Source organism: Strix aluco, chromosome 4 (genome assembly GCF_031877795.1).
Source record: "Strix aluco isolate bStrAlu1 chromosome 4, bStrAlu1.hap1, whole genome shotgun sequence".
Classification (NCBI taxonomy): Eukaryota; Metazoa; Chordata; class Aves; order Strigiformes; family Strigidae; genus Strix; species Strix aluco.
The window spans coordinates 69,943,483-69,966,870 of record NC_133934.1 but is presented as its reverse complement, the minus strand read 5'-3'; the positions used below and the strand labels follow the sequence as shown (position 1 = coordinate 69,966,870).

At 38.4% G+C, this 23,388-nt stretch overlaps 1 protein-coding gene and 1 long non-coding RNA gene across 3 annotated transcripts in view; one reads left to right on the top strand and one right to left on the bottom strand.

The window, feature by feature from the left end:
- The window catches only part of LOC141923099 (uncharacterized), a 79,844-nt gene extending 62,407 nt beyond the window's left edge, over nt 1-17,437 (top strand). The window contains exon 6 of the long non-coding RNA XR_012623189.1: nt 17,334-17,437. This is a non-coding gene — a long non-coding RNA (uncharacterized LOC141923099). The remainder of the gene's footprint in view (nt 1-17,333) is intronic.
- SYNPO2 (synaptopodin 2) overlaps nt 1-23,388 on the bottom strand; it is a 95,656-nt gene that overhangs the window by 34,589 nt on the left and 37,679 nt on the right. The gene's annotated exons all lie outside the window — the stretch shown is intronic.

Below are 23,388 nucleotides of genomic sequence, written 5' to 3'. Positions count from 1 at the left end.
GGTTACTCAGCAATATGTAGACTGCCTTGCCAGGCAAGCTGTAGTTGTTTCTGGTTTTGTTTATTTCTCTTGACTGGAAGCCCACAAAAATGAGCAAATTAATTTACTCATGTAAACCAAAACTTTTCAGATTTCTGGGGGAAAAAAAAAGAAAAACAACAAAAAAAATCCCAAGAAGATTTGTGGAGAGCAGGATCTTCCTTGTAAAATATGTGTTTCGTGGACAATTATCTCTCAAAGGAAGTTTTGGCAGAAAGCCTTTGAGGAGCCCACTGGGAAACAAAAGCTGCCTTTGTTAGCAGAAATACAACTTGGTCACACAGGGGAGAGTAAGAAACCTTTATGGAGTTCTTGGGAACCTAAAGGCATATTTGGTTGTAAAGCAGAAGGGATTCTTTCAAAACTAGTAATTGCTCTTGCCTTACAGTGCAGCCCAGGCTTCCTCAGTTGTTTCTCCTATCTACTTTGGGCCAGAGTTTTCTTTGGGAAGGAGAAGTTTTTCCCCATAAAATTTTTGAATGGGATCTCACTAATAGAAAAATAAGTTTGTAAAGATTTTCTTGGTTTTTCATTTGCAATACTGGTATAAAACAGCAATGATGAGCCTATACCATTAGTGACACCAGCTGCTCCTGGGGCATGTGGAAGAGCTTTAGCCCACTGTCCCCTGGTGTTGCCTGTATTGCTTTCCTGCTCCCCCTCAGTCAGGCCTCTTCCTTTTTATTATTCCAGTTATATATCATGCACTTGTTAGAATGCTTTTGTTTTCTTCCAATCACAAAATTTCCTGTGAAATGGCAATGTAAATACTTACTCTGAATTCCAAAAGTTTTAAGGAAATCAGTGTACAAGGTGTATTGGCATTGCAGCAGCACTGACCTTAGTCAATGCTGTGCATTCTTTGCCCATAAGGAGATTTAGATTTCTGAATTTTTAACAGTATTAAAGTGTTGTTTGTAAATAGTTGTACATAAAGGCTTCAGGTTATTCTGTCTTTTGTTACACTATTCTCTAATTTCAGATGTTTAGATCGCTGTTGCTAGAGGGTGTGAGGAACAGTGCTGGATCACTTGGACAATTTACATGAAGCACGTAATTTCTTTTTGTTCCCAGATTACTCCTGCATCCAAAACTTCCCACTATCAGGAGTGCCACTTGCTGCTTAAAACATCTGGTGCTGAGCAATTCCCCATGTCCACAGAAATATTAATCTTAGGGGAAACTTCCTTTATGAAGAATTTAGCCTGGATCTTACTTGAGCGCCACGGATGAGCCAGGACCCCGCCATGAGCAGCAGTGTCGCTGCTCCCTGAGACAAAAGACCACTGGGGCTGGTGGAGGGCTCCTCACCCCCTCACCTGACACCTATTCACAAGCAGCTGCTGCAACAAGGGACTGAGGGCTGTCCAGAGGCTCTTCAGGGAGGTCTATAAAGACCTGTGAGGCTGGGAGGGTCTGGGTGCTGTGATGCGCTGGTGAGAGATCACATCCCAAAGGCACTGGTATGTGGTGGGGAAAGTGTGGGATAGTAACTTGCTGTGGGTTGGTGGTAGCTGTGGGATGCTGCTGGGGCTGGAGTAGTAGTCATGGGTGCCTGCAGCACATGGCAATTTCAGTCAGTTTCTTAACCAGTGAAAGATGAATAAACTGAGGGATACACAGTGACTGTGCTCATGCTCGTGTGGGGCACAGAAGGGGTTTTGCAGAGAAGACTAATGCTGAGTGTCTAGCCTTTGTGCTGTAGTAGTTTGTACTTTGTGTAGTGTTTTTGCTTTAAACTAGCTCTAATCTTATTCTGTCACCTGGAGACTCCTTGCCAGGTAGCAGGTATTAGATCTGTTCCTTTGATTTAATCTGAAATCAGTTTAGTTTGTACAACCCAAAACTGTTCTATGCTATGAAACAACATATAGTAAATCAGAATAATAGGGAAACTTGCTTCAAGAAATGTAATCCTGATGAAGCTAAAAAGCTAAAGTGGATGCACCTGTTACTTGTTGTGGCTGCAAGTGGATGCAGGGACAGCAACTGGGGCTCAGCTTACCAGCTGATGGTCTTGGTTGTGTGTCTGAGCCCTATAATAAACAGATCAGAGAGTTGAGGTATGTTGAACCTGATAACAAGGGCAATGAGTTGTGGTTTAAAGCGGGGCAAATGGCCTTGAGGACATTCTGCAGTCCTGGTTCTCCAATTCTGCAACTAAGAAATTATTAGAGTATTTCATAGTCTCGCTTTGACCAGTGACTTTTGGGAAGGATGATATATATCTTAATCTTATTCTCATGTGCTGGTAGGAGTAAACACCTGTATTTGGGGGATGTGTCTAAGTGATGTGCTTCAGATGTAGCCTGACTGAGCAATCAGGCTCAATGATTGCTCAGCCTGGCTGACTAACCAATCTAGAAAATGAGCAATCTGATCATAAGCACAATCCATTTAGCTTAAACCTTTATCTATTAAAGTAAGACTTCTGTGGCTTTAAAATATACATATATGTGTACAGAGATATTCTCAATTCAAAGCAAGCTTTCCAAACCATGAGTTATTCTCAGAACTATTTACTAATCCTTTTCCAGTTTGTCAGCAGCTTTTAGACAACAGAACAAAAAATATTGCAACTGGATGTAGTGGAAATACACTTCCCTGTTATTTAAGGTCCCTTGCTCATACACACAGCAGTTTCGTTCATTGAGGGGTCGCCTTTGGAAAAGCCTATTCAGTTGAATATCCTGTCTGATTCCTGAAGACTCTTCTGCTGTTGTATGGCCCTCAAGGCTTGAAGCTGATTTCAGTGAGCCTTATTTACATGTGTAAGTCCTCAGTGTTAGTCCTGAGTCTTTGATGGCTGGCCTTGTGTTTTGTTATGATAAACATTGCCCAAAATAGCACAGCTTACCGGGCAAACAGGACTTCTGTAGATCAGTTGTCCATCTTCATTATTGTTTACTACTTTAGTTATGTCAGCTGCAAACTTTACCAGCAGTGACTCTGTGTTTTCTTTTAGACTGATGATTAAACATCAATAACAAAGGGTAAAAGGTGCTTAACAAGGATATGTCCTTTGACAACTGTTATGTCCCTGTTAAATAATGATTTCCTCTTTAAGGTTACCTTCTCAGACCCAACAACTAGCCAGGTTTTAAAGCAGTATTTTTTACTACTACAGTAGCAAACTGTGGCCTTAGATGTCTTGCCATCATCAATAATGCAGAACTGTGTTTAAGAAATATCAATTAAATAGTCCTTTTAAAATAAAATAGTCATTAACCTTAATCTTGGGATTACAACCCTTATTCTTTATAGTCACTTCAGTCTCACCATTAACTAATAGAGTAACTTTGTTTAAATGTGCCTGGTGTTAAAGTGGTTTTTTTTCCCACAGAAGTGGTGACCTGTTTTCTCTTTAGAAAAAAATAATCAGTCTAGGCCTCCCCATTATACAGAATTTTTTAAATAATATTTTTTAAATTATAAAAATAAATTACTTTTTATGAAAAGTAATATATTTTTTTTTTTAATTCTATAAGCAGGTTCTATCTACCTGCCACATTACATGACTTTCTGCATGTAACATTAAGATTTTAGTATCTCTCTTCAGGGATTGTCTGGCAGGTACCTGAGTAACCATTAGTCATTTTTTTAGTATGAGGAGGTTTCGAAAGGCTTTTTTTTTTCTTTCCCCAGGTTATGGCATGTGATTTGTACACTAGCGTGAGGCGGGAATATGCAACTAGGTGGTAAGCACAGTTAAAACTTCTCACTTGGTGTCAGTACATTGTTTCACACTTGTAAGCACAAGTATCCGTTTTGTCTTATTTGTGTTGAGAACTGTTTCTGGATACAGAAGTATCTTGTGACTGAAACGACTGTTACAAGGGTGTTTCTAGTTTTCCAGAAATACTGATTCATTTACTGTTGGAAAAAATACAGGTCTGAGCATAGAACAGGATGTCTGGTTTCTTAGATACAACTGTTCTGTAGTATTGTCAAAGAGCTAAAAAGGGGTAAGAAGCAGAGATAGTAAGTGTCAGTATATGGGAAAGGGGGAGTGGGGCTAGGAGTGTGGAGATGCTGTCTCTTCTTTCTTTGTTCATAGCAGCATTAAAGCAACAAGTGTTTGATGCCCTCTTTTCATAAGTAATAGAAAAAAAATAAATAAAAGAAACTAAAAGAAACAACTTCCAATTCTAACATTTGACACCCTGAATACAGAGCTGATGTTTCTGAATCTAGAACGTTTTGGATACAGGTAGATATCTTAAATTTAACAGAAGTTAAGTTAAAAATCCAAGTTAAATGAACTATGTACAAGAAATAACAAGTAAGTCAACTGACTTGAATGTGGCCTGGTTTGGGCTGTAAAAAAGGTGGTAATTCAAAGTGATTCAAAAGACGGGCAGTGATGAAAGTGATGCAAAATCTAAGCAAATAAACAAAGTTGTACTCTGCTTGCTGACAAAGTGACAAATACTACGTGTAGAAGCACACAAAGTGTTTGTGGAACTCGGCTTTGACACTTAACAAAGTACAACATAGTATTGTCACAATTAAAGGCCTGCCTGCTAATTGCTACAATAAATTTAGCTAGCTAAATGTTTCTCTTAAACATATTTAAGGCCAGCATAAATAAATTAATGCAATCAATACTTAGTTTAATTTTATCAGGCATTAGCTCATACTTTCCAGAAGTTACTTTTCTCATTGATTGATTAGTTAGGTGGTAGTCATGAGGTTCGGGATCAGGGATCAAAGATCAGTGTTTCCTGTAGACAGTATTTTAAAAAAACCCAACCAAACAAAAAAAAAAGGCACTTCATCTTTTCTATTATAAACCTTACAGCAAAAGCAGTGACTAGTAAATGTATTTATTAGTGACAGATAACTTTTAAATATATTTAAAATTAACAATGTTACAATGCTTTATTATGAGCAGGAAGCAGAAGCACTGGGTAGCACTGCTGTTAGTGATCAGTGGTTGTAGTTGTATGAAATTAGGGAATTAAAAATGAAGGTACAAATTAACTGAATTCAGGCACAGTTTATAAATTGGGGCTCTGGGGCCTTGTTTTACAATGTTTATGCATGCAGAAGTCCTTTAGACAAAAAAGTAACCTTCAGTTAATAAGTTTTTTGGTTTTCAGATATAAATGTTTTTAGATATAAATAAGTTAAGCCTACCTCATAATGTATTTGGGTTTTTTAGGAATCTCTGTAGATCCTTTAAATAGCTCAGACTTCAAGCTGGTAAACGCTGATCTTGCTAAGTCAAAATCCTGGGTGTCAGCTCACAACTTAGTGCAAAGCATTTGCCAGTGCTCCTCAGTGCAGAGCACCATCCCTTCCACCAACAACATTCTGAACCTTCCCAGACTGGTGGTGGGACATGTGTGAGGTACTCCATAGACACATAATCAGTAGAGGTGACTCAGTGACAAACTCACATCCCTTTTCTTGTTTTGCTTTTCTAACCTCAGGTTTACAATGAGAACATCCAAATGTACTTCCATCTTAACACTTTCTTCACCATCCCCAAGCTTTGCCATCACAAGTTATAGCATCATGGGCTGTATAAACACAAGTCTGAAGAAAAAGGTGACCTGTTTCTCCTTTACGTGGACTTCATATAGATATTAGTACCCATCTAAAACAGTCATCTATTAAAAAATACAGTCAGTGACACAAGCCTTTTTGTGACCTTTCCAATCCATAAGGATGCAGTCTTTGCCTTTTATCTCTAAACCTGCCACTATTTAAAATTATATTTGTAGTTTTAAATGTCTATAGTTTGTCAGCTGTATCTGAAAAGTTTTCAGCTTTAAATCACACCTCTGGAAACAAAGATACAGTCTGTCAGTCAGTGTGTAGATATAATCAGCTTGTACAATCAACCTGTTAAGTACAAGGAATCAAGGACTTTGCTGGAATAACTCTATTTAAGATATTTTGACCTGCATCATGGTTTGGAAGCTAAGTCGTGACTGCAACCTGTAGGCTGTATACTTAAAACAGTGAGGGAATCTGAAGAAAAAAGGCGAAAACCCCCCCCAAAACCTACTAAAACCATAATAAAGTTAGACCACTTTTACTGGTTGATAAATCTAGCTTGTGTGTTATTGATGTCTACTGAACATTCCATTCATCTCTTGAGCTCACTCTGGGTTTTCAGGCTTATGGAATTAGTACCCATACAACAGTTTTTATTATGCATTAAATCTGTCTATACAACAGATAGCTTTCTGTTACGTGGTTAACATGCAACTCTTATTCTAACTCCAGAATAACAATGCTGTCTTCAGCAAGAAAGCAAAAGTCTTCACAGCTGTTACCTTGCCAGCTCATCCGCATGTTTTGAGCAATATTTCAAACACTTCAGCCAAACTTGTCTAAAATTCATCTCTTTAATACTATGTTTGTGAAGGTCATTGGTGGCACATGGATATTGGAGATCATGACATGCTTCAGATGGACACCTTGGAAAATCTAAGGTCAGAAATTATTTCATTTTCCTGGCCCACGTGTCAGGGTAGCGAAGCAGGGCAAGCTGCACTTGGTTATCAGACCTATCAGCCCAATCATGAGGAAAACTGAATGACCTTTATGTTCTCATTTTCCTCTTTGAATATGTATATAAAGAGAAAGTAGTTGTCTGTAGATAGAAAGATAGCGATGAGCAGACAGGAAAGAATCATCAGAATTTGAGCTGCTCGCAGATTTAACGGTGGCATAGTTTAGGAGTTCCTTGAGAGGTTTTCAAAACCATATAATTAGGAAATGTTCTTGCATAGAACTCCAGTCTGGGTTTGTATCCATGTAAATTCATTGGAAATACCAGGTTCTGGTCAAAACTGAAGGCCCAGCATTTCTGGCAGGCCAGAGCTCAAGTTTAGGGATTAAATTTTAATCAAGCTGGGTTATATACTATCAAGATAACACAGTGTCATAGACTGGAGTTTGAGTGGGATGACTTACCTGTGTAGGAGTACTCTGTATACGGACTCTCAAAATCCATGATGCCTGTATACATTTTACTCTTACAAAGGGCCTCTTTAGAGCTGGTATACCAAATTTTAGTCTGTTTTCATTAGCCATGCCTATATTTGAGTACGAGACTGCTGCATGATGTGGCTCAAGCTATTTGCATCTGTGCTGCCTGAAGGTGAATTTGCATCAAACTGATACCAGTTCCCATCCTTTCTTTACTGAATTTCTCCACCAGACAAGCTAGTTTCCTTCAGACTCAGTCACAGTAGAAGCCACAATGTAAAACTTTCAGACAGGGCAAATTCATCAAGAGTGTGAGATCCAACCCCTCCTTAGCTCCTCTGAATGTATGGGCATGCAATAAGGAGCATGTTAGCTGCTGAAGCTGGAGTCCCGTGACTTTAGCTAGTATAGGCAGTATAAGTATAGTAAAATACAGTTTCCCATATTTTACTTTTAAAGTCATTGTGTCCCATTCTTTGGGGAGCGTATATAGAATTTGCATAGCAAGACCAGTGAGACCATGCAAATGTCTGTTAATTAACTGGGTTGAACAAAGATGCTTCTAAGCTATCTTCTGTGCTTTTCCTGAGAAGAAGCTTTGAATAATGAAGTAACTTTGGCTTGTAAGGTAAGCACAGAAATATTTCCTGTCACCAGATTCTTCCCAGGAGCAGGATAATGGTATTGGGAATTTGACAGTTCAGCACACTCTTTTCTGCTTCTGGTCTTAAGGGCAGGCTCCGAGACACATCCACTCTTGTAGAGATTTCATGTCTGTCTGTAAAGCTAATTATATTTCTAAATAGGTTTTTAAATGAGAAAATGCAATCCTAGAGAGATCTAAGGAGAAAAGAGTTAATATGTTCAGATATATTTTTCTTAATGTTCTTTAGTGTCTGATACAATTATTGAACTGTTGGATTAAATTTAAAAAGTCTTTCCAGAAGGTGAGATGGATGTTACTCTTTGAGTTCATGGGAGGGGTGCCATTGATTATCACCAAGATCATCGTTAGAAAAGCTGAACAGCGGTATAATATTATGGTAGTTTTGTGGCAAAATATGTGATATAGGATGCTAAGCTACCTAAATCAAAGGTACTTTTTAACTCTAAAACCCATTGATACAGCTGCCCAAAATGGTCTGGCTTTACTTACCAACTCTCAGCTAAAGCAACGCTTTAATCATGGTTTACTCATGTAAAAGGTTGGGGGACATTCTTGCAGAGGGGTGATGGTACCATCTAGTTATTGGTTTACTTATTGTTTAACTCTGTCTCCAGTCAGTCCTCCTGTTGCATTGTACATGTGAAATCACACTTCCTGAGTGCACTGGTTCAGTTTGGTAACTGTTGTCTCCTCCTTTCCATAATGTGAGAAGAACTTGCATAAAGGTTCAGTTCTCTTTGTAGTATATTTGACAAACACAGTTTGGTACAACTTATACATACTGTTGTGGGAGGGTTAAAGAACGTGTTTGACCATTTATATATTGACGGAGCACTTGTGCTATTTGGAACCAGAGAGCAGACTGATCTCGGTGAAAAGAAAAGCCTGCTCAAATTCCCAAAAGCTTTGCCTAATGTACTAGTGTATCATCTTACTAGCGGTTGCCTTTCTCTGGCAGAAACCCAAAGTTAGCAGCTGAAGAAGGGATGAGATAATGACCCCTGAAATATTGATCTGGTATGCTGGCCACGCAGCAAGTTTCTCAGTAGTGAGCTTGGGTACAGCACTTAAAGTCTGTAATTCATTTTGTACAACACATCTAGTGTATAGCCTGTCTGTGGATTATCCTTTTTTGGTGTGTACTACTGCATATGTGCAGTTGATGTGTCAAAACTAAAATGTGCTGATTTTCTTTTTTACTAGTGCTGCTGGTGAACATGTGACAAGGAGAGGAATGATGCTGTTGCCTCTAAATAGTGTGACTGTGCATTGTCTGCTCTATTTCCATTCCCATTTTCTTCTTGCCCTGCTTGAATAGTGACTGGCTATAGCTTTCTGGCTTATTTTTAAATCCTAACCAACTTTGATCTCTCCATGAACATTGCAGCTACATTTTCATTTCTTTCCCACCACCTCCTGTGCAAAGATTCGGAATTGAGAAAATAATTCATCTTTACGGAGTGCTTTAGTATATAGGTAGCATCAGAAGTCTTTTAACTACAATAAAGCTTATGGCCTGGAGAAAATAATTTCTGTGATGATAAGGTTAAGGGAGAATAAGTAGAGAATAAAAATGTCTGTATTACCTGCTACCAAACAGTTTGAGGCAACACTGAAAGTACTACAATAGACAGACCTTGTGGTAAGCATATCCATGGCCTAATCTTAGCCTGAACTTTTGTCACTGATACAGCAGTGGAACTGCTATATTCCTGCACTGTTAGTATGGTCCTCAAACCATGCACTAGGTGTTTCCAGTAGAAAATGTGGCGCATTTCTTATACCAAAATTGCATCAAAGGACAGGTAAATGAAAGGTAAAAAGCAAAAGCTGCCATCTGAAAGTACTTGTCTTCTGGTTGTGCCAAGATAATAATCGGGTATATGCAACACTGTTACAAAAAGAACAGCATTTCTAGCCTGACTTGCAGCTGCTGGTAGAAAGCAGCAAAGGTATGTGAGAAGTAACTAAAACCTTAAGCAACTTCAGACCTGCCATTCAGTTTCTTAGGAAAAAAAAAAAAAAAAGAGACTGGATTCTTTTTTTGTTCCTCCACATAAATGAGAGGGAAGGGAGAAAAGTGGCCATATGCTTCTTCTTTGTTTGACTGAGATACATGATATGAGGTATATATTAGTCCATTCTGTTGAGTTTGTATCACATCATGCAGTGCTGTAAAACAAAGATGTATGGGCTAGCTGCAGAACTAGAAAGTGGGATAACTGTATGAGGAAGATACTGAACAGGAATGCCTGAACCATGCCAGCAACTGCCATCCTCCAGGAAGAGTTGCAGGTCCTTGGAGGCAAATGAAGGGAAAGAGAGGAGACAGAAATAGAGGTGGGGGTGCTGGAGTCAGGAGACTGTCTTCAGCTCTAAAATATGTTCATATGGCTTTAACTGTAAAGTAGAACAAACTGAATACATACTGTTAAGTGGTTTAGAAATGAGCTGCTTTAAATTTCTCAGACAAAATCTGTGGTGCCATGGCAAGTCCTTTAGAAAAATCATGTTACATCAATGTGATTACAAGTTTCCCTGAAGGAATTAATCTTGTTGGGAGAGAACTCAAATATGCTATCTTCCATAATCATTAATTGCATATTCCCGATTCTTTGAGTCACCATACTGACTCTTCCATTAATATATTCAGGGCTGATATTAGAACATATAATTGCTTGTGTTTATCTTTTTAAAACACTGATACAACACTTGATTTTTCTAGGCCTCTGACACAGACCGCAATGTTCCGACTTAATGAAAATCAGCGTTAGCTATCCAGAGGCCTGTTGTGACTGCTTTCCAAAGTTCCGGATATAACTTAAAAAGCAAAAGATACTGATTTTGCAGCATCATCATGTGTGAAATGTGCAGATGTGGACACTGTTTTCAGTTACAGATGGCAGTGTGGAACTGAGGTTCCAGATTCAGACCAGGATTGGAGGAACAGCCCAAAATTAGACATTTTGCTGTGATGAGTAAGGACATCAGCTGGCAAATAAGTACCATTCTTAGAGTGGGTTAAGCTGGCAGAGCCCTAGGGCCTAATGTGGGGTTAGTAAGCATGCTTACTGTTTGCTGCATTTCAATAGTGGAAACTACGATAATGGGAGGACGAGTGTATGGATCCAGGCTGTGCTATTTTGGCTAATAGTTTGTAATTTTAAGATGTGAAATCAGCTAGGATAAAATTTGCTCTGGCTTATTTATCCATGCTGGAGGTTGGATGGGCCATCCCTCAGTCTTGACTGGACTTGGGGTTATAGGCTCCAGAGCCAAGGCTACAATTAGCACAAATACTGCGGTCAATGCTGAGAGGCCAACTTACTGTCTTTGGTAAAGGCAGAATTGTTGCCAAGTTAAGGACTCATTTGGTTTGAGTTCTTTTAACTTGAGAGCAGCTTGAGGGTTTCAATGCTACTTATTGCTTCTAACTCACTCCTGTAATTCTGGGCAAAGGGACAGGAGAGCAGAGCAGTGTTCACAGTGAGCAAGCTTGCCTTCAGTGATCATTAAATGGTTCCCAGGTTTAATAGATGGTTCCTTGCTCCTGGACTGCTTTGGGCTTTTGTGAAGTTTGGAGTTGTCCTGAGATTTCTCTCAGGAGAACTGAGGCTGGCTTGTAAATTTCAGCTGCAGCTAGTTTTCCTGTACCTCAGATGTGTTCAATAAGCTACGTAATCTAGGATTAACTAACTTCTGAGAACAGGTAGAGAGGGAAAGGAGGGAGGGAGGGTTCTCATTACAATTGTAGATATGAGAAGACACATTTAATCCTTATAGCAAAACTACTCCAGTGACAGTTAAAATGAAATTGTTATTCAGTCTCCTCAGTCCATTCCCTGAAATGGTATTGTTTATGACAATCCCTTAACATTATGTCATAAGTTTGCAAATACACAAGCATGGCATATGATCATCCTCCCAAAAGGAATAGCAAAGGCAGCAAGAAGAAACAAATGCCGTCTTGTAGGTTTCTGTTTCAGTGAGGGCTGTAGCTATCGCTGTCAATGATGTCAAGGTTATACTGAAATGTGTGCCCGATGTTGTATTTCTTGCTACTTGCCTCACTGCTGAGGAAGCAATTCAGTCAACACCAGAAGGATCATGAAGAGGTAACTAGAAGCTTTGCCTCACTTCCAATGGAGAAAGCAGTGGCACTGTGTTTATTACAAGAGCTTTCTGTGTGTGTACAGAAATGCTCAGCACAATTGGACCAGATCTCAGATTACAGGGTAGGGGGCTTTTGGGACTGCATTAGCACAAATGAGTCAGATTGTTCAAAGAAACCAAATAACTTGAACATCTGGTAAATGCAGCATCTAGATAATATACATTAAACAGTTATTGTATTGTGCATAAATAAAGTGGCCAATGCCTAATCTTCAAAGGAAAGCACAAAGCTCCAAGTAATTGGAGAAGTATGAATCAAACAGTGGCCCAAACTCAGCTGATAGCTCAATACAGGGACTGAGTTCCAGCTCCCATTACTTGCAGTCATCTTTAGCTGAACTGTTTAACTAAATAAACTTAGTTAGACTAAAGAAAATGGTCCTCTATGAAAGCTGGTAGCTTTATTTGCCAGGACTGAACGTTAAACTCCACCATGTTTCTCTCTCTTGAACTATTTCTTTCACTTCTCAAAATAAGTCAGCTAGACTCAAGCTTCTCTACTTGCCTGGAAAGTTCTCTACTGACCAAGTTTCAGAATTGCCTGTTCCACTGTTTCACCCAAATTTCACTATTCCCTGACATTTCTCTACTTGCCTGATTCCTCATATCTTAGTTTATGGAGAAGCTTATATTGGCTAATGGCTTTGGCCATGAGATAGTTTCAGACACATTTCCTAGGACTCTCTATTTAAACAAACAAAAAAGAACGCATGCAAACTCAATTATCAATCTTCTAATTTACTTAGCATCCTTCATGCTTAGGGTGTGATGTTTTGAAACAACCTTTTAAAACTGAGAGCAGTATCTGGCCAACCCATCCTGATGCTTAGAAAGGAAAGCTCTGGCAAACCGGATGAATGTTTTGTGAATGCCAATGAATAGGTTCACATAGAGGCCTTCCATTGTTGCCTGCCTGCTGTCCTGGACAGCTCCTTTTTTTGTGACTCATCCGGGAATTTGGATATTCAGCAGCCTCACCTCTTCCTGGTGGCTCAAATAAGGCTGTCCAGGAAAGCAGCAATAGTGGCTCAGAGAGTGGATGTCACCAACGATATGCATGAGTACCAGGAGAGGTCAGTGGTCTACTTCTGGTTTGTGCTCTCAACATAGGAGACAGGTTTCTGTGCTTGTGCTGGAGGGCCTAATGAGGGGGAAAATGGTGGCTGGACACCCACAACAGATGTTTCCGAAGCCTCCAGGGAACTGGGGGTCAAAAATATTCACTCTGTGGGCTTTGCACTCGCCTGATAACAACACTGAGCAAGTTATTTAGACCTGTGCTTTTAATCAAACAATTAAAGCCCGTAATCTGCCATAAAGATTTCCTTATCTGAGTCTCTTTTTTTTTTTTAGGCTTGGAATATATTCAAAATTTACCTTAGTTTAATTTGATCAAGCTTTAAAATGATCATAGCTGAATTGATGCAAATTGTCACATAAAGGTCTTCCTTCTTTTTCAGTGGCTTAGTCTGAAATGGCTTTAACCCAAAATAATTATAAAATAAATAGGAATAAGCATCTATTGCAAAGAGTTACTTTGTCGCCCACTCAATCCTTTTCTTGTGTAGGCAGTCCTTCAACTAATTTGTCTCTCTCTGCATGTTTCATAAAATTGACATGGAGATTAGTATTCATGAGCTGCCTTTCAGCTCTTAAATAAAATACTGTGTAAGGCTACGTATCAGAGTAAAAATGAAGTATCATGCAAGTAGAGCATGAGACTTGCCCTGGAACTGAAGGATGAAAGATCTTCTCAAGGTAGGCTAGAATCACATACCCATCTCCTCATTTGGATTTTAAGATCAGTACTCGTATTTGTTAATTTGGAAATAACAGCACTTTCAATTTCATGTTAAATATGCTGCCAGGGGAGTATTACAGTGATAGAATAATAACTTCTTTGGCACAGCAAACATTGAGTAAACACTGTTTTACTCAGACTGTAACTGTGGAATCTGAGGCAGGTTTCTGGCTCCTGTGTCAATAGTCCATCTGTGGAAGTTGCCCTTGCACAGTGTGTTTGAGCAAGTCTGACACAGAGGTGCTGAGCTCTATTTAATGCTCCTGGACTTACTGCTCCAAAGAATTAGACCTCAAATTCTTACAGTCTCCAGTTCAGGCATGCTGGCAGAGTTGGCTTTTTCTGTCCCTGACTTTAGTAAGAGCAAGTTGTCAGCATCTTCAAAAGCTGGACCAAGAGGATTTGTGTTCCCCCTGCCCTTTCTGTTCTGTGTATTCCCAAAAGGAATGTCTGCCTGAGAACCAGAAAAACTGCTACACTGACGTGTGACATCTCTGTTTGCTTGTTTTCATCTGTTCTTCTGTCCTCAGTGCAAGTGTTGGGCTTAACTCGGGGTATCTTGCCCAGTCAGGAAGTCTGGGAAAGGCTGGCAGTTGTGTATGAGGGCCGGGGGGGCAAAGAAAGGGTGTTATTTTTGCAGAGCTGTAAATCCAGCACCTTTTGCCAGTGCTGCATTCCTGTTTTATGGCTTGTTTCTAAGAAGCTATTGCTGCAACAGCAGTGGCTGCAAACAAAATCTCATTTACTCAAAGTTCATGACAGGACAGGTTGTGCATTTTGCACATTTGGGGGACACTTGTAAAGGAAATACAGAATGCACTTTCCAAAAGCTTCAGCTTGAAATGCAGCAGTTTCCATGCTGCCTGGAGCTTCAATGTCAAAGAGATTTCTATTTTTAGAGAGAGATTCTACTCAAAGAGCTATATAAGGCTGTGCTGGGGAGACCATTACTTTTTTTTGTAATATATGAGAATACTCATTACTCAGTGGGGGATAAAACTTCTGTGTAAAACTGGAAAGCACAAAGATACTCTTGACTTGGATGTCTTTTACAGGGAGAGGGAACTGAGATGAGAACCCAAGACCCAGTGCTTGGTTTTTAATATTCTAATTTTTCTCAACTTCTTGAAATAATTGCTTTAGCCATTAAAAATGTCAGAGAAGGCTCTTAATCACAAGTGCTGATGCAAGAGGAAGAGAAACTTCCAAGCAGTTTGGTGCCAAAAGGCAACTTACTATGCTAACAGGTGACAACAATGGGAAAACCCAACAAATTACTGTCATGTCATTCATGGGAAGCTAGGTAAAACTTGATGTTACATATTTAGTCTTTCCAACCACAGTTTTCTTAGTTATCCTGAATACAAAGTGCACCTAAACTGATTGGGTGCTGCAGAAAAACAGTCAGAGTGGTCACATGGGCTAAGAATGGTAATCATGGTTAATGGCAGAAGAATAGAGCAGTGTCTGAAATGCTGGCTTGCTAGGGAGCCTTCTTCTGAAGCCTATTTTTTCCCTCACACAGTATCATCCAACAGACACATAACTCTGTTACCCTTAATCCCTATTTTTGTATGAATAGGTAGAAAAAAGGTCTGAACAGAATTGGTTAAACCTGTGTTCTCAATTAACTTTCTCAATGTCATTTCTACTGCAGTTTTAAGAGGAGCTATCTGGCTTCCAGGGAATAATTTGTCTATGAAGCACAGGAGACTTTCTAGTCAAACTTTCAGAGGCAGTCCAGGTAACACTGGTTTTAGCAGCTGTTGCCAATGTTAGCACAGCAGTTGGGGCCAATATGGTTTTGCTTGAGTAAGGACTAGATGAGGTAACAGAGCTAAATTAAGGACACTGGGTCCATTTCTGCTGTAGTCTGACACAACTCCTGTGATGAATTCGAAATCGGAGGCAGGACTAAACTGATACTGGTGTTAACTTGTCTTGGGTTTCTAATTCTGCTTTTATATTGTCTAGATAGCTGTGACACACCTGTTTGGCTTCAGGTGAATAAATTTATGAATAGTTAGACTATTTGAATTAGGGGTGAAAAAACACAGCAACTAGAAGTGGTGCCTGCATTCCAGTAACGTAAAGAAAGACAGCAATCTTGTGTCATGCAGAAGATAAGACAGGGCAGACTAATCGGTGGCAAAGCAGAAGTATAGGCAGTAATTGCTGAATAGTTCGAACTAGGAAAATTCTTTCATCCACCCAATGCACTGAACCAGGAATAGCAAGAGAAATAACACTCTCTACTTTGACATATGATATTCAGAAGAAATAAAATTTTTGACTTTGAAATGTGCCTTTAGAATGTACTGACATACTAGTCCAGGCTTATTATTAGAAGTACGAGAAGCAATTCAAGTATTTTGGGGAACTACCAGTCTAGCCAAACTACTGCGCCCCTGGGTACCTTTGCAGATTTATTGGTGAAATCAGCTTTATATACTAATTCTATTGCTTTTGAATATAGGGCGGGAACAGAACAATGGAATGGCACTACTGGCATTGTGGGCATTTGTTATGTTGTAAGTACGGGGACTGCACCTAAAGGAAATAAGTTAGGAAGAGATGTGGCAGCTGAAGAGGGGGAGGTGAACTGTACCAGTTCTCCACACTTTTAAACAAAGCAACAGTGCCCCGTAGCGGCAAATGGATGAGAGCTTGAGTGCTTTTTTTGGTGCAGACGTGCCAGAACAGTGTACTGTTACTTTGTCATTAGAACATCTAGGAGCTGGATGCGAGCTATAAAAATTTTTAAGATAATTGCAGGAATTGTAAGGGATTAATCATGATAAATTTAAGGAACTTGGTCATAACTCTACAATGTGGTTCTGTTAAAGGCCGTTTGCAATGTCATATTCATTCCTGGAATAGGGCCACAAAAAACAGCTCCTCATCCTTCCCAGTCTGTGTTGAAGGAACTAACCCTACTTTGAGCTGAAACTTTCTTCTCACTCTGTCCTATGAAGTGCCTCTGTACCTTCCCTTACCTCACTGAAAAAACACCCAAGAAATCTTCCTATGACAGTCCTCTCTTCCTTCCTAAATGTCACCAGTACTGCTGGCTTGCTCTGCACCAGAGACATGTTCCTAATTTGATCCACTTTGCAGCTGTCTCAGGCAGGAATCCCAGGCTGCCTCTCCCCAGTTCCTGAACAGTTTCCTTCTGGGATTAAACAAATCTTTACACTGTTTCTTTAACAAGTAACTGGTTGAGGTTTTAGAGGTTAATTCTGACTTTTGTTGGCTATACATTCGGATGGTAATGAACTTTATGTTGTTTTTATTAATTTTATGATATAGAAAAGAGATTTGTTAAAATGGTATACATCTAGTCAGTCAATTGTCTTAATGTATTCTCAATGAACTTTCTCAGTGTGATTTCCACTGAGTTTCATGCTCTACTTGTAAGGTGCTGTTCTGCACTTGCATTTGTTTTCATTTTGTTAGCTGTTGTCCAGAGGGAGATTAGAACTGGTAATTACTAAATAAATAAAAACTTCCATTTGATCAACACTGTTTAATAATGACATAAATCTATTACATACAGTGTTTCCATTTGTAAAATGTAAATACAAATATATTAATATACAGATGCCTAGTCCAAAGCAATAATAAAGGACTATAAGCTCCAAGGTTAACTTCTGGACCAGAGAAAGGGATGTGTTAATTGAGGTAAGCTCTCTTTCTGATTGTTTACAGCAAGGTATATAAACTTGCATCACTTGAGCTTTTTACCCTACATCAGCTGGGTATGTTGAAGAAAAAAGTTGAAAGAGCTGAAAACCAAGAAGACATGACTTCAGACCTGAAATTTTAGTTGATTCGTCATCTAAAATGGTGAGTACAAGGATACGTATTTGATCATTCCAACTGGCTTATCTTTCTATATTATTTGCAGATTCTTATTTTAATTGAATACCAGTAGAAACTGACTCTGCAATTTTTTTCTTTAATGTTATTCTAATATTTATCTCCCATGCATCTCTAGAGAAACATGCTTCTGTTTTCAGTGCATAGTATTCTCCAGTCATGTCAGACAATAACATATTCTGCAAATTAAAAGGAAAAAAGTCTTTAAAAGATATAGTGAGAGGGGTGGAAAGCCCAAGCTGTTCTTTAAGACTCGCTGAAAAAAGCAGCATCATCTTACTGAAATGCTGCTGCAGGAGGAAAATAAGATTAAGCAACACCATTATGCTGTAAACAAACACCATCAGTCTGTAAGTCATGATTGTACAATGATTTCATATGGCCTCCTCTAAATAGCTGAAGGTTAACTCAGCAGCATAAAACACATAATGTTATAGAAAACAGCTGTGTTGTGTGTTTGTGTGAGTGTGAATTTAGTTAAGAATAAAGATCTGTTTGAAAAGCCACTAACTTCCAAAATATATTCCTAAACATTTCACTAATCCTGGAGTCCTTTTGTGTAGCTGTTTTAGAGACATACTTGCCATCATACTTGTTCTGAGAGTCCAAGACAAAAAGTTAAACTGCGTAAAAGAAATGAGACTGAGGGAAAATGCTAAATAATTACTTTTCTATTAAGTACTTCTAAGCTTGGAAAAAGCAACTGTCTAGGCAGTGCTTCTAATTCTTTTATTATTTATTCAATATTGCGATATATAAGATACTAGAATGGTGGGAAAAATATAATGTGGGCAGGTGAGCATAAAAAAAAAAAGAAAAAAAAAAAAGAAAAAATACAAGGGTGGAGGTCAACATACAGTCCCCCATAGGAGCTGTGTATATCGTGTTGATCAGAAAGGTGAAGCTCAAAACTTTCGACAGCCACTCTGAATTAGCTAGCCCCTGTGTCAAGGAAAACTACTCAGTTTTCATGAGGCCAGCCTTATAAGTGTGTTTCTCAAGCATCTTATGCTCAAGAATACTGGTCTTGATACAACCAGACTGTAAAAATTCTGTTTCACTTCTCATGAATTCACCCTTTCAAAATCCTTGTCTCAGACTAAATAAAGATTTCTGATAATTTCTTGAATAGTATGGAAATCTCTTTGAGAAGAGCAGAAAGGGTCTTTTGGGGTTTGTATCCTGGATTATTTTTTTCTCCACCCCTCTCCCCTCCAGTGTCTGATTTCAATATGATCTTTAATGATTTCCTTTTGGTAATGTGTGCTTGTATGTGATCATATGTGTTTGCCAATAAAACTATATATGTAAACATCATATAGAATGAACAACAGGTAAATGTGGAAATTTCTTTGTTTGCCTTTCACCCCACTATTATTGCTTTCCTGTGATAGGGAAAAAAATGATAAAAAATATATAGGATTACTGTAAAGCATGCATATAAAACCATAGCTGACACTATTAAAATTGTACTGTTAACTAACTTCTAGCTCTAAATTTATCAGGTTGGTATGATTTTTTTAAAGTATGCTAACCATTATTTTCTTTTTAATATGGTGGTCATGTTCCTTTAAAGAAAAACCATACATCAGAACTGTACGCACAGAGGATATATTGTTTTGAGATTTTACTGAGGAGTTCACTTTCATGTTCAGCCATGCAAATAGTAAATGTTTGGACAGGGCATCAAAATGTCCTTATGTGGAGGAAGATATTTTTTATTCAGAGAACCATGTTAGAAACCATTCAGTAGTGTGTCACCAGAAATAGCTGTGTGTCTGTGTGGCACAATCCTCGGCGGGGGAACTTTCCTCTATATGTCTTTAAGAGCACCAAGGTAATAATGGTTGTGTGTAGGTGATCATGGCCATGATGGCTTTGGCCACACTAGAGTCACTGTGTATGATAGTAAATTTTTTTAAAAAACTGTCAGTATCTAGATTTCCATGTTAGAGGTCTGGATGCAAGCCACATGTATGCTGTAACTGATGGGAGGACAATAGCTGATCTTGACTGGGCTCTTTAGGAGGTCTTGTTGTCAAAATAGAAAGTAGTTGAAGTAGCTGATAGTGATGATGAAAATAGCTGAAACTGTCATTCACCAGCCACATGTACAGCTAAGACAGAGAGTAATGTCTAGGGAAGAGGCTGTGCATTTTACTAAGGCAGTAAAAACAATATCTGGAGAGAGAGGAAATACTGATAGCTACTCATCAGGAAATGGGCAGTGTTCAATATGAGTGAGTAAAGATGGTTTTCCCAATATAGTCTGAATGTGGCTGCTTAAGAAGCAGCATCAGTGAGGACTCTGACAGAATACAGCATATGATAGTTGCTTAAAATGAAATCTATTTTTACAAAAAATGCCCAAAAGCAACCCTCAGTGTAGGGTACTTCTAGAGGATTATTAATTGGCTGGTGTTAGCTGCCTCTCTTCCTCAACAGTTTTTCTTGGCAAGTTACTGTGATTCCCACAACACTTAAGCTGTGGTGTGACACTGCTTGTATATCTTGAACAGAGTGAGACGAGCTCAACAAGCTGTTGAATTGGGATTTGCATATTTGCAATGTGAAATTATGCTATTGGAATAGGTGTGATGATATTGTCACCAGCTGCTTTCTTGAGATAAAAATATACTTGCCATTTTCACCTTGTTACTGCCCTTGTTCCTGTTATTATACTTCTCATGAGCTGAGCTCAGTGACCTAACTACCGTTACCTTATGCCATTACATCTTAAATACATTAAATATTCATATCCAAGTCACACTTTTTTTCAGTACAGTCTATGCTGTGCTGAAAATCCCCCTGTGTACTAAACACCGTTCAAAAGCTGCTTGCACTTTTAAAATCTGGATCTATATATCATGTTGAAAATATCAATTTGAACAAGCTAGTTTATTTATTAAAAGTAGGATGGTGGAATTCAATATTACTATTCAACCTCAAGTTATATTACCTTATAGTAAGATGAGATATTACACTATTTTAGTGGGCTTTGAAGATCTTGTCCAGAGCTGGAGCATGTACTTTCCATTGTACTATATAGGCAAAACTTCAGGTGGAAGTCTTGGTTTCAGTTGTCGACATCTGATTAGTTGTCTAGGTACCTTTATAGTCAAAATTACTACCTCTCACTTTAAGTAAACACCTGTGTTTCATCAAATGAATATATTGACTAGATGTTCATTTACTATTAGGTCTGAAGTCAGGGTGGGGTTTTAAACATTAAACATTACTGAAGATCCAAGACCCTGCATGTTTCAATTTCTTGATAACTACTGATTTTTAAATTTTTTTTTTTCACTCCTGTTGCTTGGGTGCACACACATACTGTGCCCTTTGTACAAAGCAGTATAACGTAGTTCAAGCATTTTACTTTAATGAGATAATAACAAAGACCTTCACTCTAATTGCAAGTTATTTTAATGGAAGGCTTTACTACTAGTACAAAATTTAATTCTCCTGAAGAAGCAGATGAGATTACTATTTTCTTATTACAGGTTTTCCAAGTCAGGTTATGTTACAGTTGGCTTGTTGAGAGAAGTTAAGTTGTTCCCTCATGGCTTTGCTCTCATCTCAAGCAGTAGAGGGCAGTGAATCCACTACACAAAAAACAAAAAAGGTCTGATCATAGGAAAATTATTATTCTCTTTCCTTACAATCACACTTCCTAGTCATTCCCATTTGGAAATGGCCACTGTAGGGCACACCCAAATAAATTACAAATCTGTGTAGGTGTCATGATTTATTTTTTTACTTAATAGACCCAATACAGGCACAATTAGGCAAACTGTGATTATTTTTTAACTGTTACTTGCAGACCAGAGTACTGTTTGCTACCCTGCATATGTAATTTAAAACACTCCTATGAATTTTTAGTTATTGTCTTGATAGGTTTCAAAAGGAAACAGAGAAACAAGACAGAGGGAAAAAAAAAAGGAGATAAGCCAAAAATTAAAACTCAGGGAAGGTAATACTGAGGACACAAAAAATATATTATCTGCAGCTACAGTTCTGGGTGGCTTTTTTGTAATTTTTCGTATCTGAATTCTTTTTGACAGAAGTGAAATAAGAACCCTAAAAGCTGCTCAGTTACAGTGAGGGAGGGTTAAAACAAAACAAACAAAACCAAAAAACCAAAATCAAAATGAAATCAATCAAAAAAAAAGCCAGCTTGGGACTTTTCCTCATGAAAACAGACATTCTCCCCAAAACTGAATTTAAAACTCAGTTTTCCCAAGAGGAATATTTTGATATAAAATATTCAAGCTACTATATTAAAAGCCATCTTAAAATAATTTCTGATGGAGGTATAGCACATTTGTGTGGCACATTAAAAGTATTGCAACTTATTCAGTCAGTACCATTTTCATTTAATATGATTTTTAGTCTTAGACTAACAATAAGAATCAGAACTTGATCTAGCTGAGATAGGGACATTTTTTTTTTTCCTTTATTTGTCCTCACTAAGTCCATTCTGATACAGTATTTTTATGTGCTTCTCTGTCTTCTCACATGTTATTTGATGTGGGGACATAAGGATTTTCACCAAATCTCTCTAGGCAGGGAAAAATCCCCATGGGGTTGAAAATTGGCTATTATCATTAATGACAGATCTCCTGTGAGTTTCTGTATTTCCTTACACAAAGCATACCACACTTTATTGCAACAAAATTCCATCTTTGATTAGAAAACTATTAATGTTCTGCTCAAAGACAGCAAGGAAGGATTTTTCTTACAAGCTTTCAAGGCATTTGTCATTGTCTGGCTGCACTTTGCAAGGTTAGTTCTTTAGAAAATGGTATGTTTTTTTAAAAAAAGATAACATTCTACATTCAATCAGTATTACAGGCTTATGTCATGGATCCCCTTCTATGACTTTTTTCATCATTCAGTGAAGCAAGAGTATACACATGAAATTGGCTAATGAGAGCCCACTGGGTGTGACTGTTGGCATTATAAAAGAGTCACATTCAAAATGATCTGGAAGATGGAAGACAAAGTGAGATGATATAATTCATTAGAATAATGCAAAGTGCTCCACTTGAGAAAGAGAAATAGAATTTATAAAAACAAGAAGTGTCTTGCTGACACCAGTTCAGCTGCAAATGTTCTGGAGGACATTTAGTGTGTTTCTAAACTAAATAAGGGAAGACTGGGGTGGGAGGTAGGTGGTAAGGTTTTTTGTTGTTTGTTGGGTTTTTTCCTTAAGGCAAGAGGGAAACATGATCCTGGGCCATATTAATAGGATAGCTCAATCTGTAGAACATGGGAGGTAGTTATTCATCTTTATTTGGTGCTGTGAGTACTTTGTCAAGTTCAGAAAGATGTGGGCAAATTGGAAAGGGTCCAAAGTAGATCAGCGAGTATGCTAAAAGAGTTAGAAAGGATGACCTATGAGGAAGCTGTGGAGGAATTTAGTGTATTCAGTCTTCCTCTTTTGGAAAAAAAAAAAAAACAAAACAAAACACTGTAGAGATGGGAGGGAGAACTTAACCTCTTCATAGCAGGAAACCATTCTAAAGAAGGCAGTACAATTGTTTGTTCTTGTTTGTAGGCTAAAACCAACAAGAAATCAACTTTACAGCAAAGAAAATTTAAGCTTACATATTCAGTATTACCGAGGACGATGAAAGACCTCACTAAATTAGGGGTCCTGGAAACTCCTTCGCTGGAGGATTTTAAAGAGTTTAATCAAATTTCTATCAGGAATCACCTAGGCTTATTTAATCCTCAAGGCTAGAAGCTGTTTTTCAGTGGTTCTTGAGTGAATCTTTACTCTGGCTACAAGTCCTAGTTCATGATGAACTGAGGTTTTGACAAAGTCCACCTGCAAGAGGTCTTAAGCATAGTTGGTAGGTATGGAGTGGTTTCGGCTCAA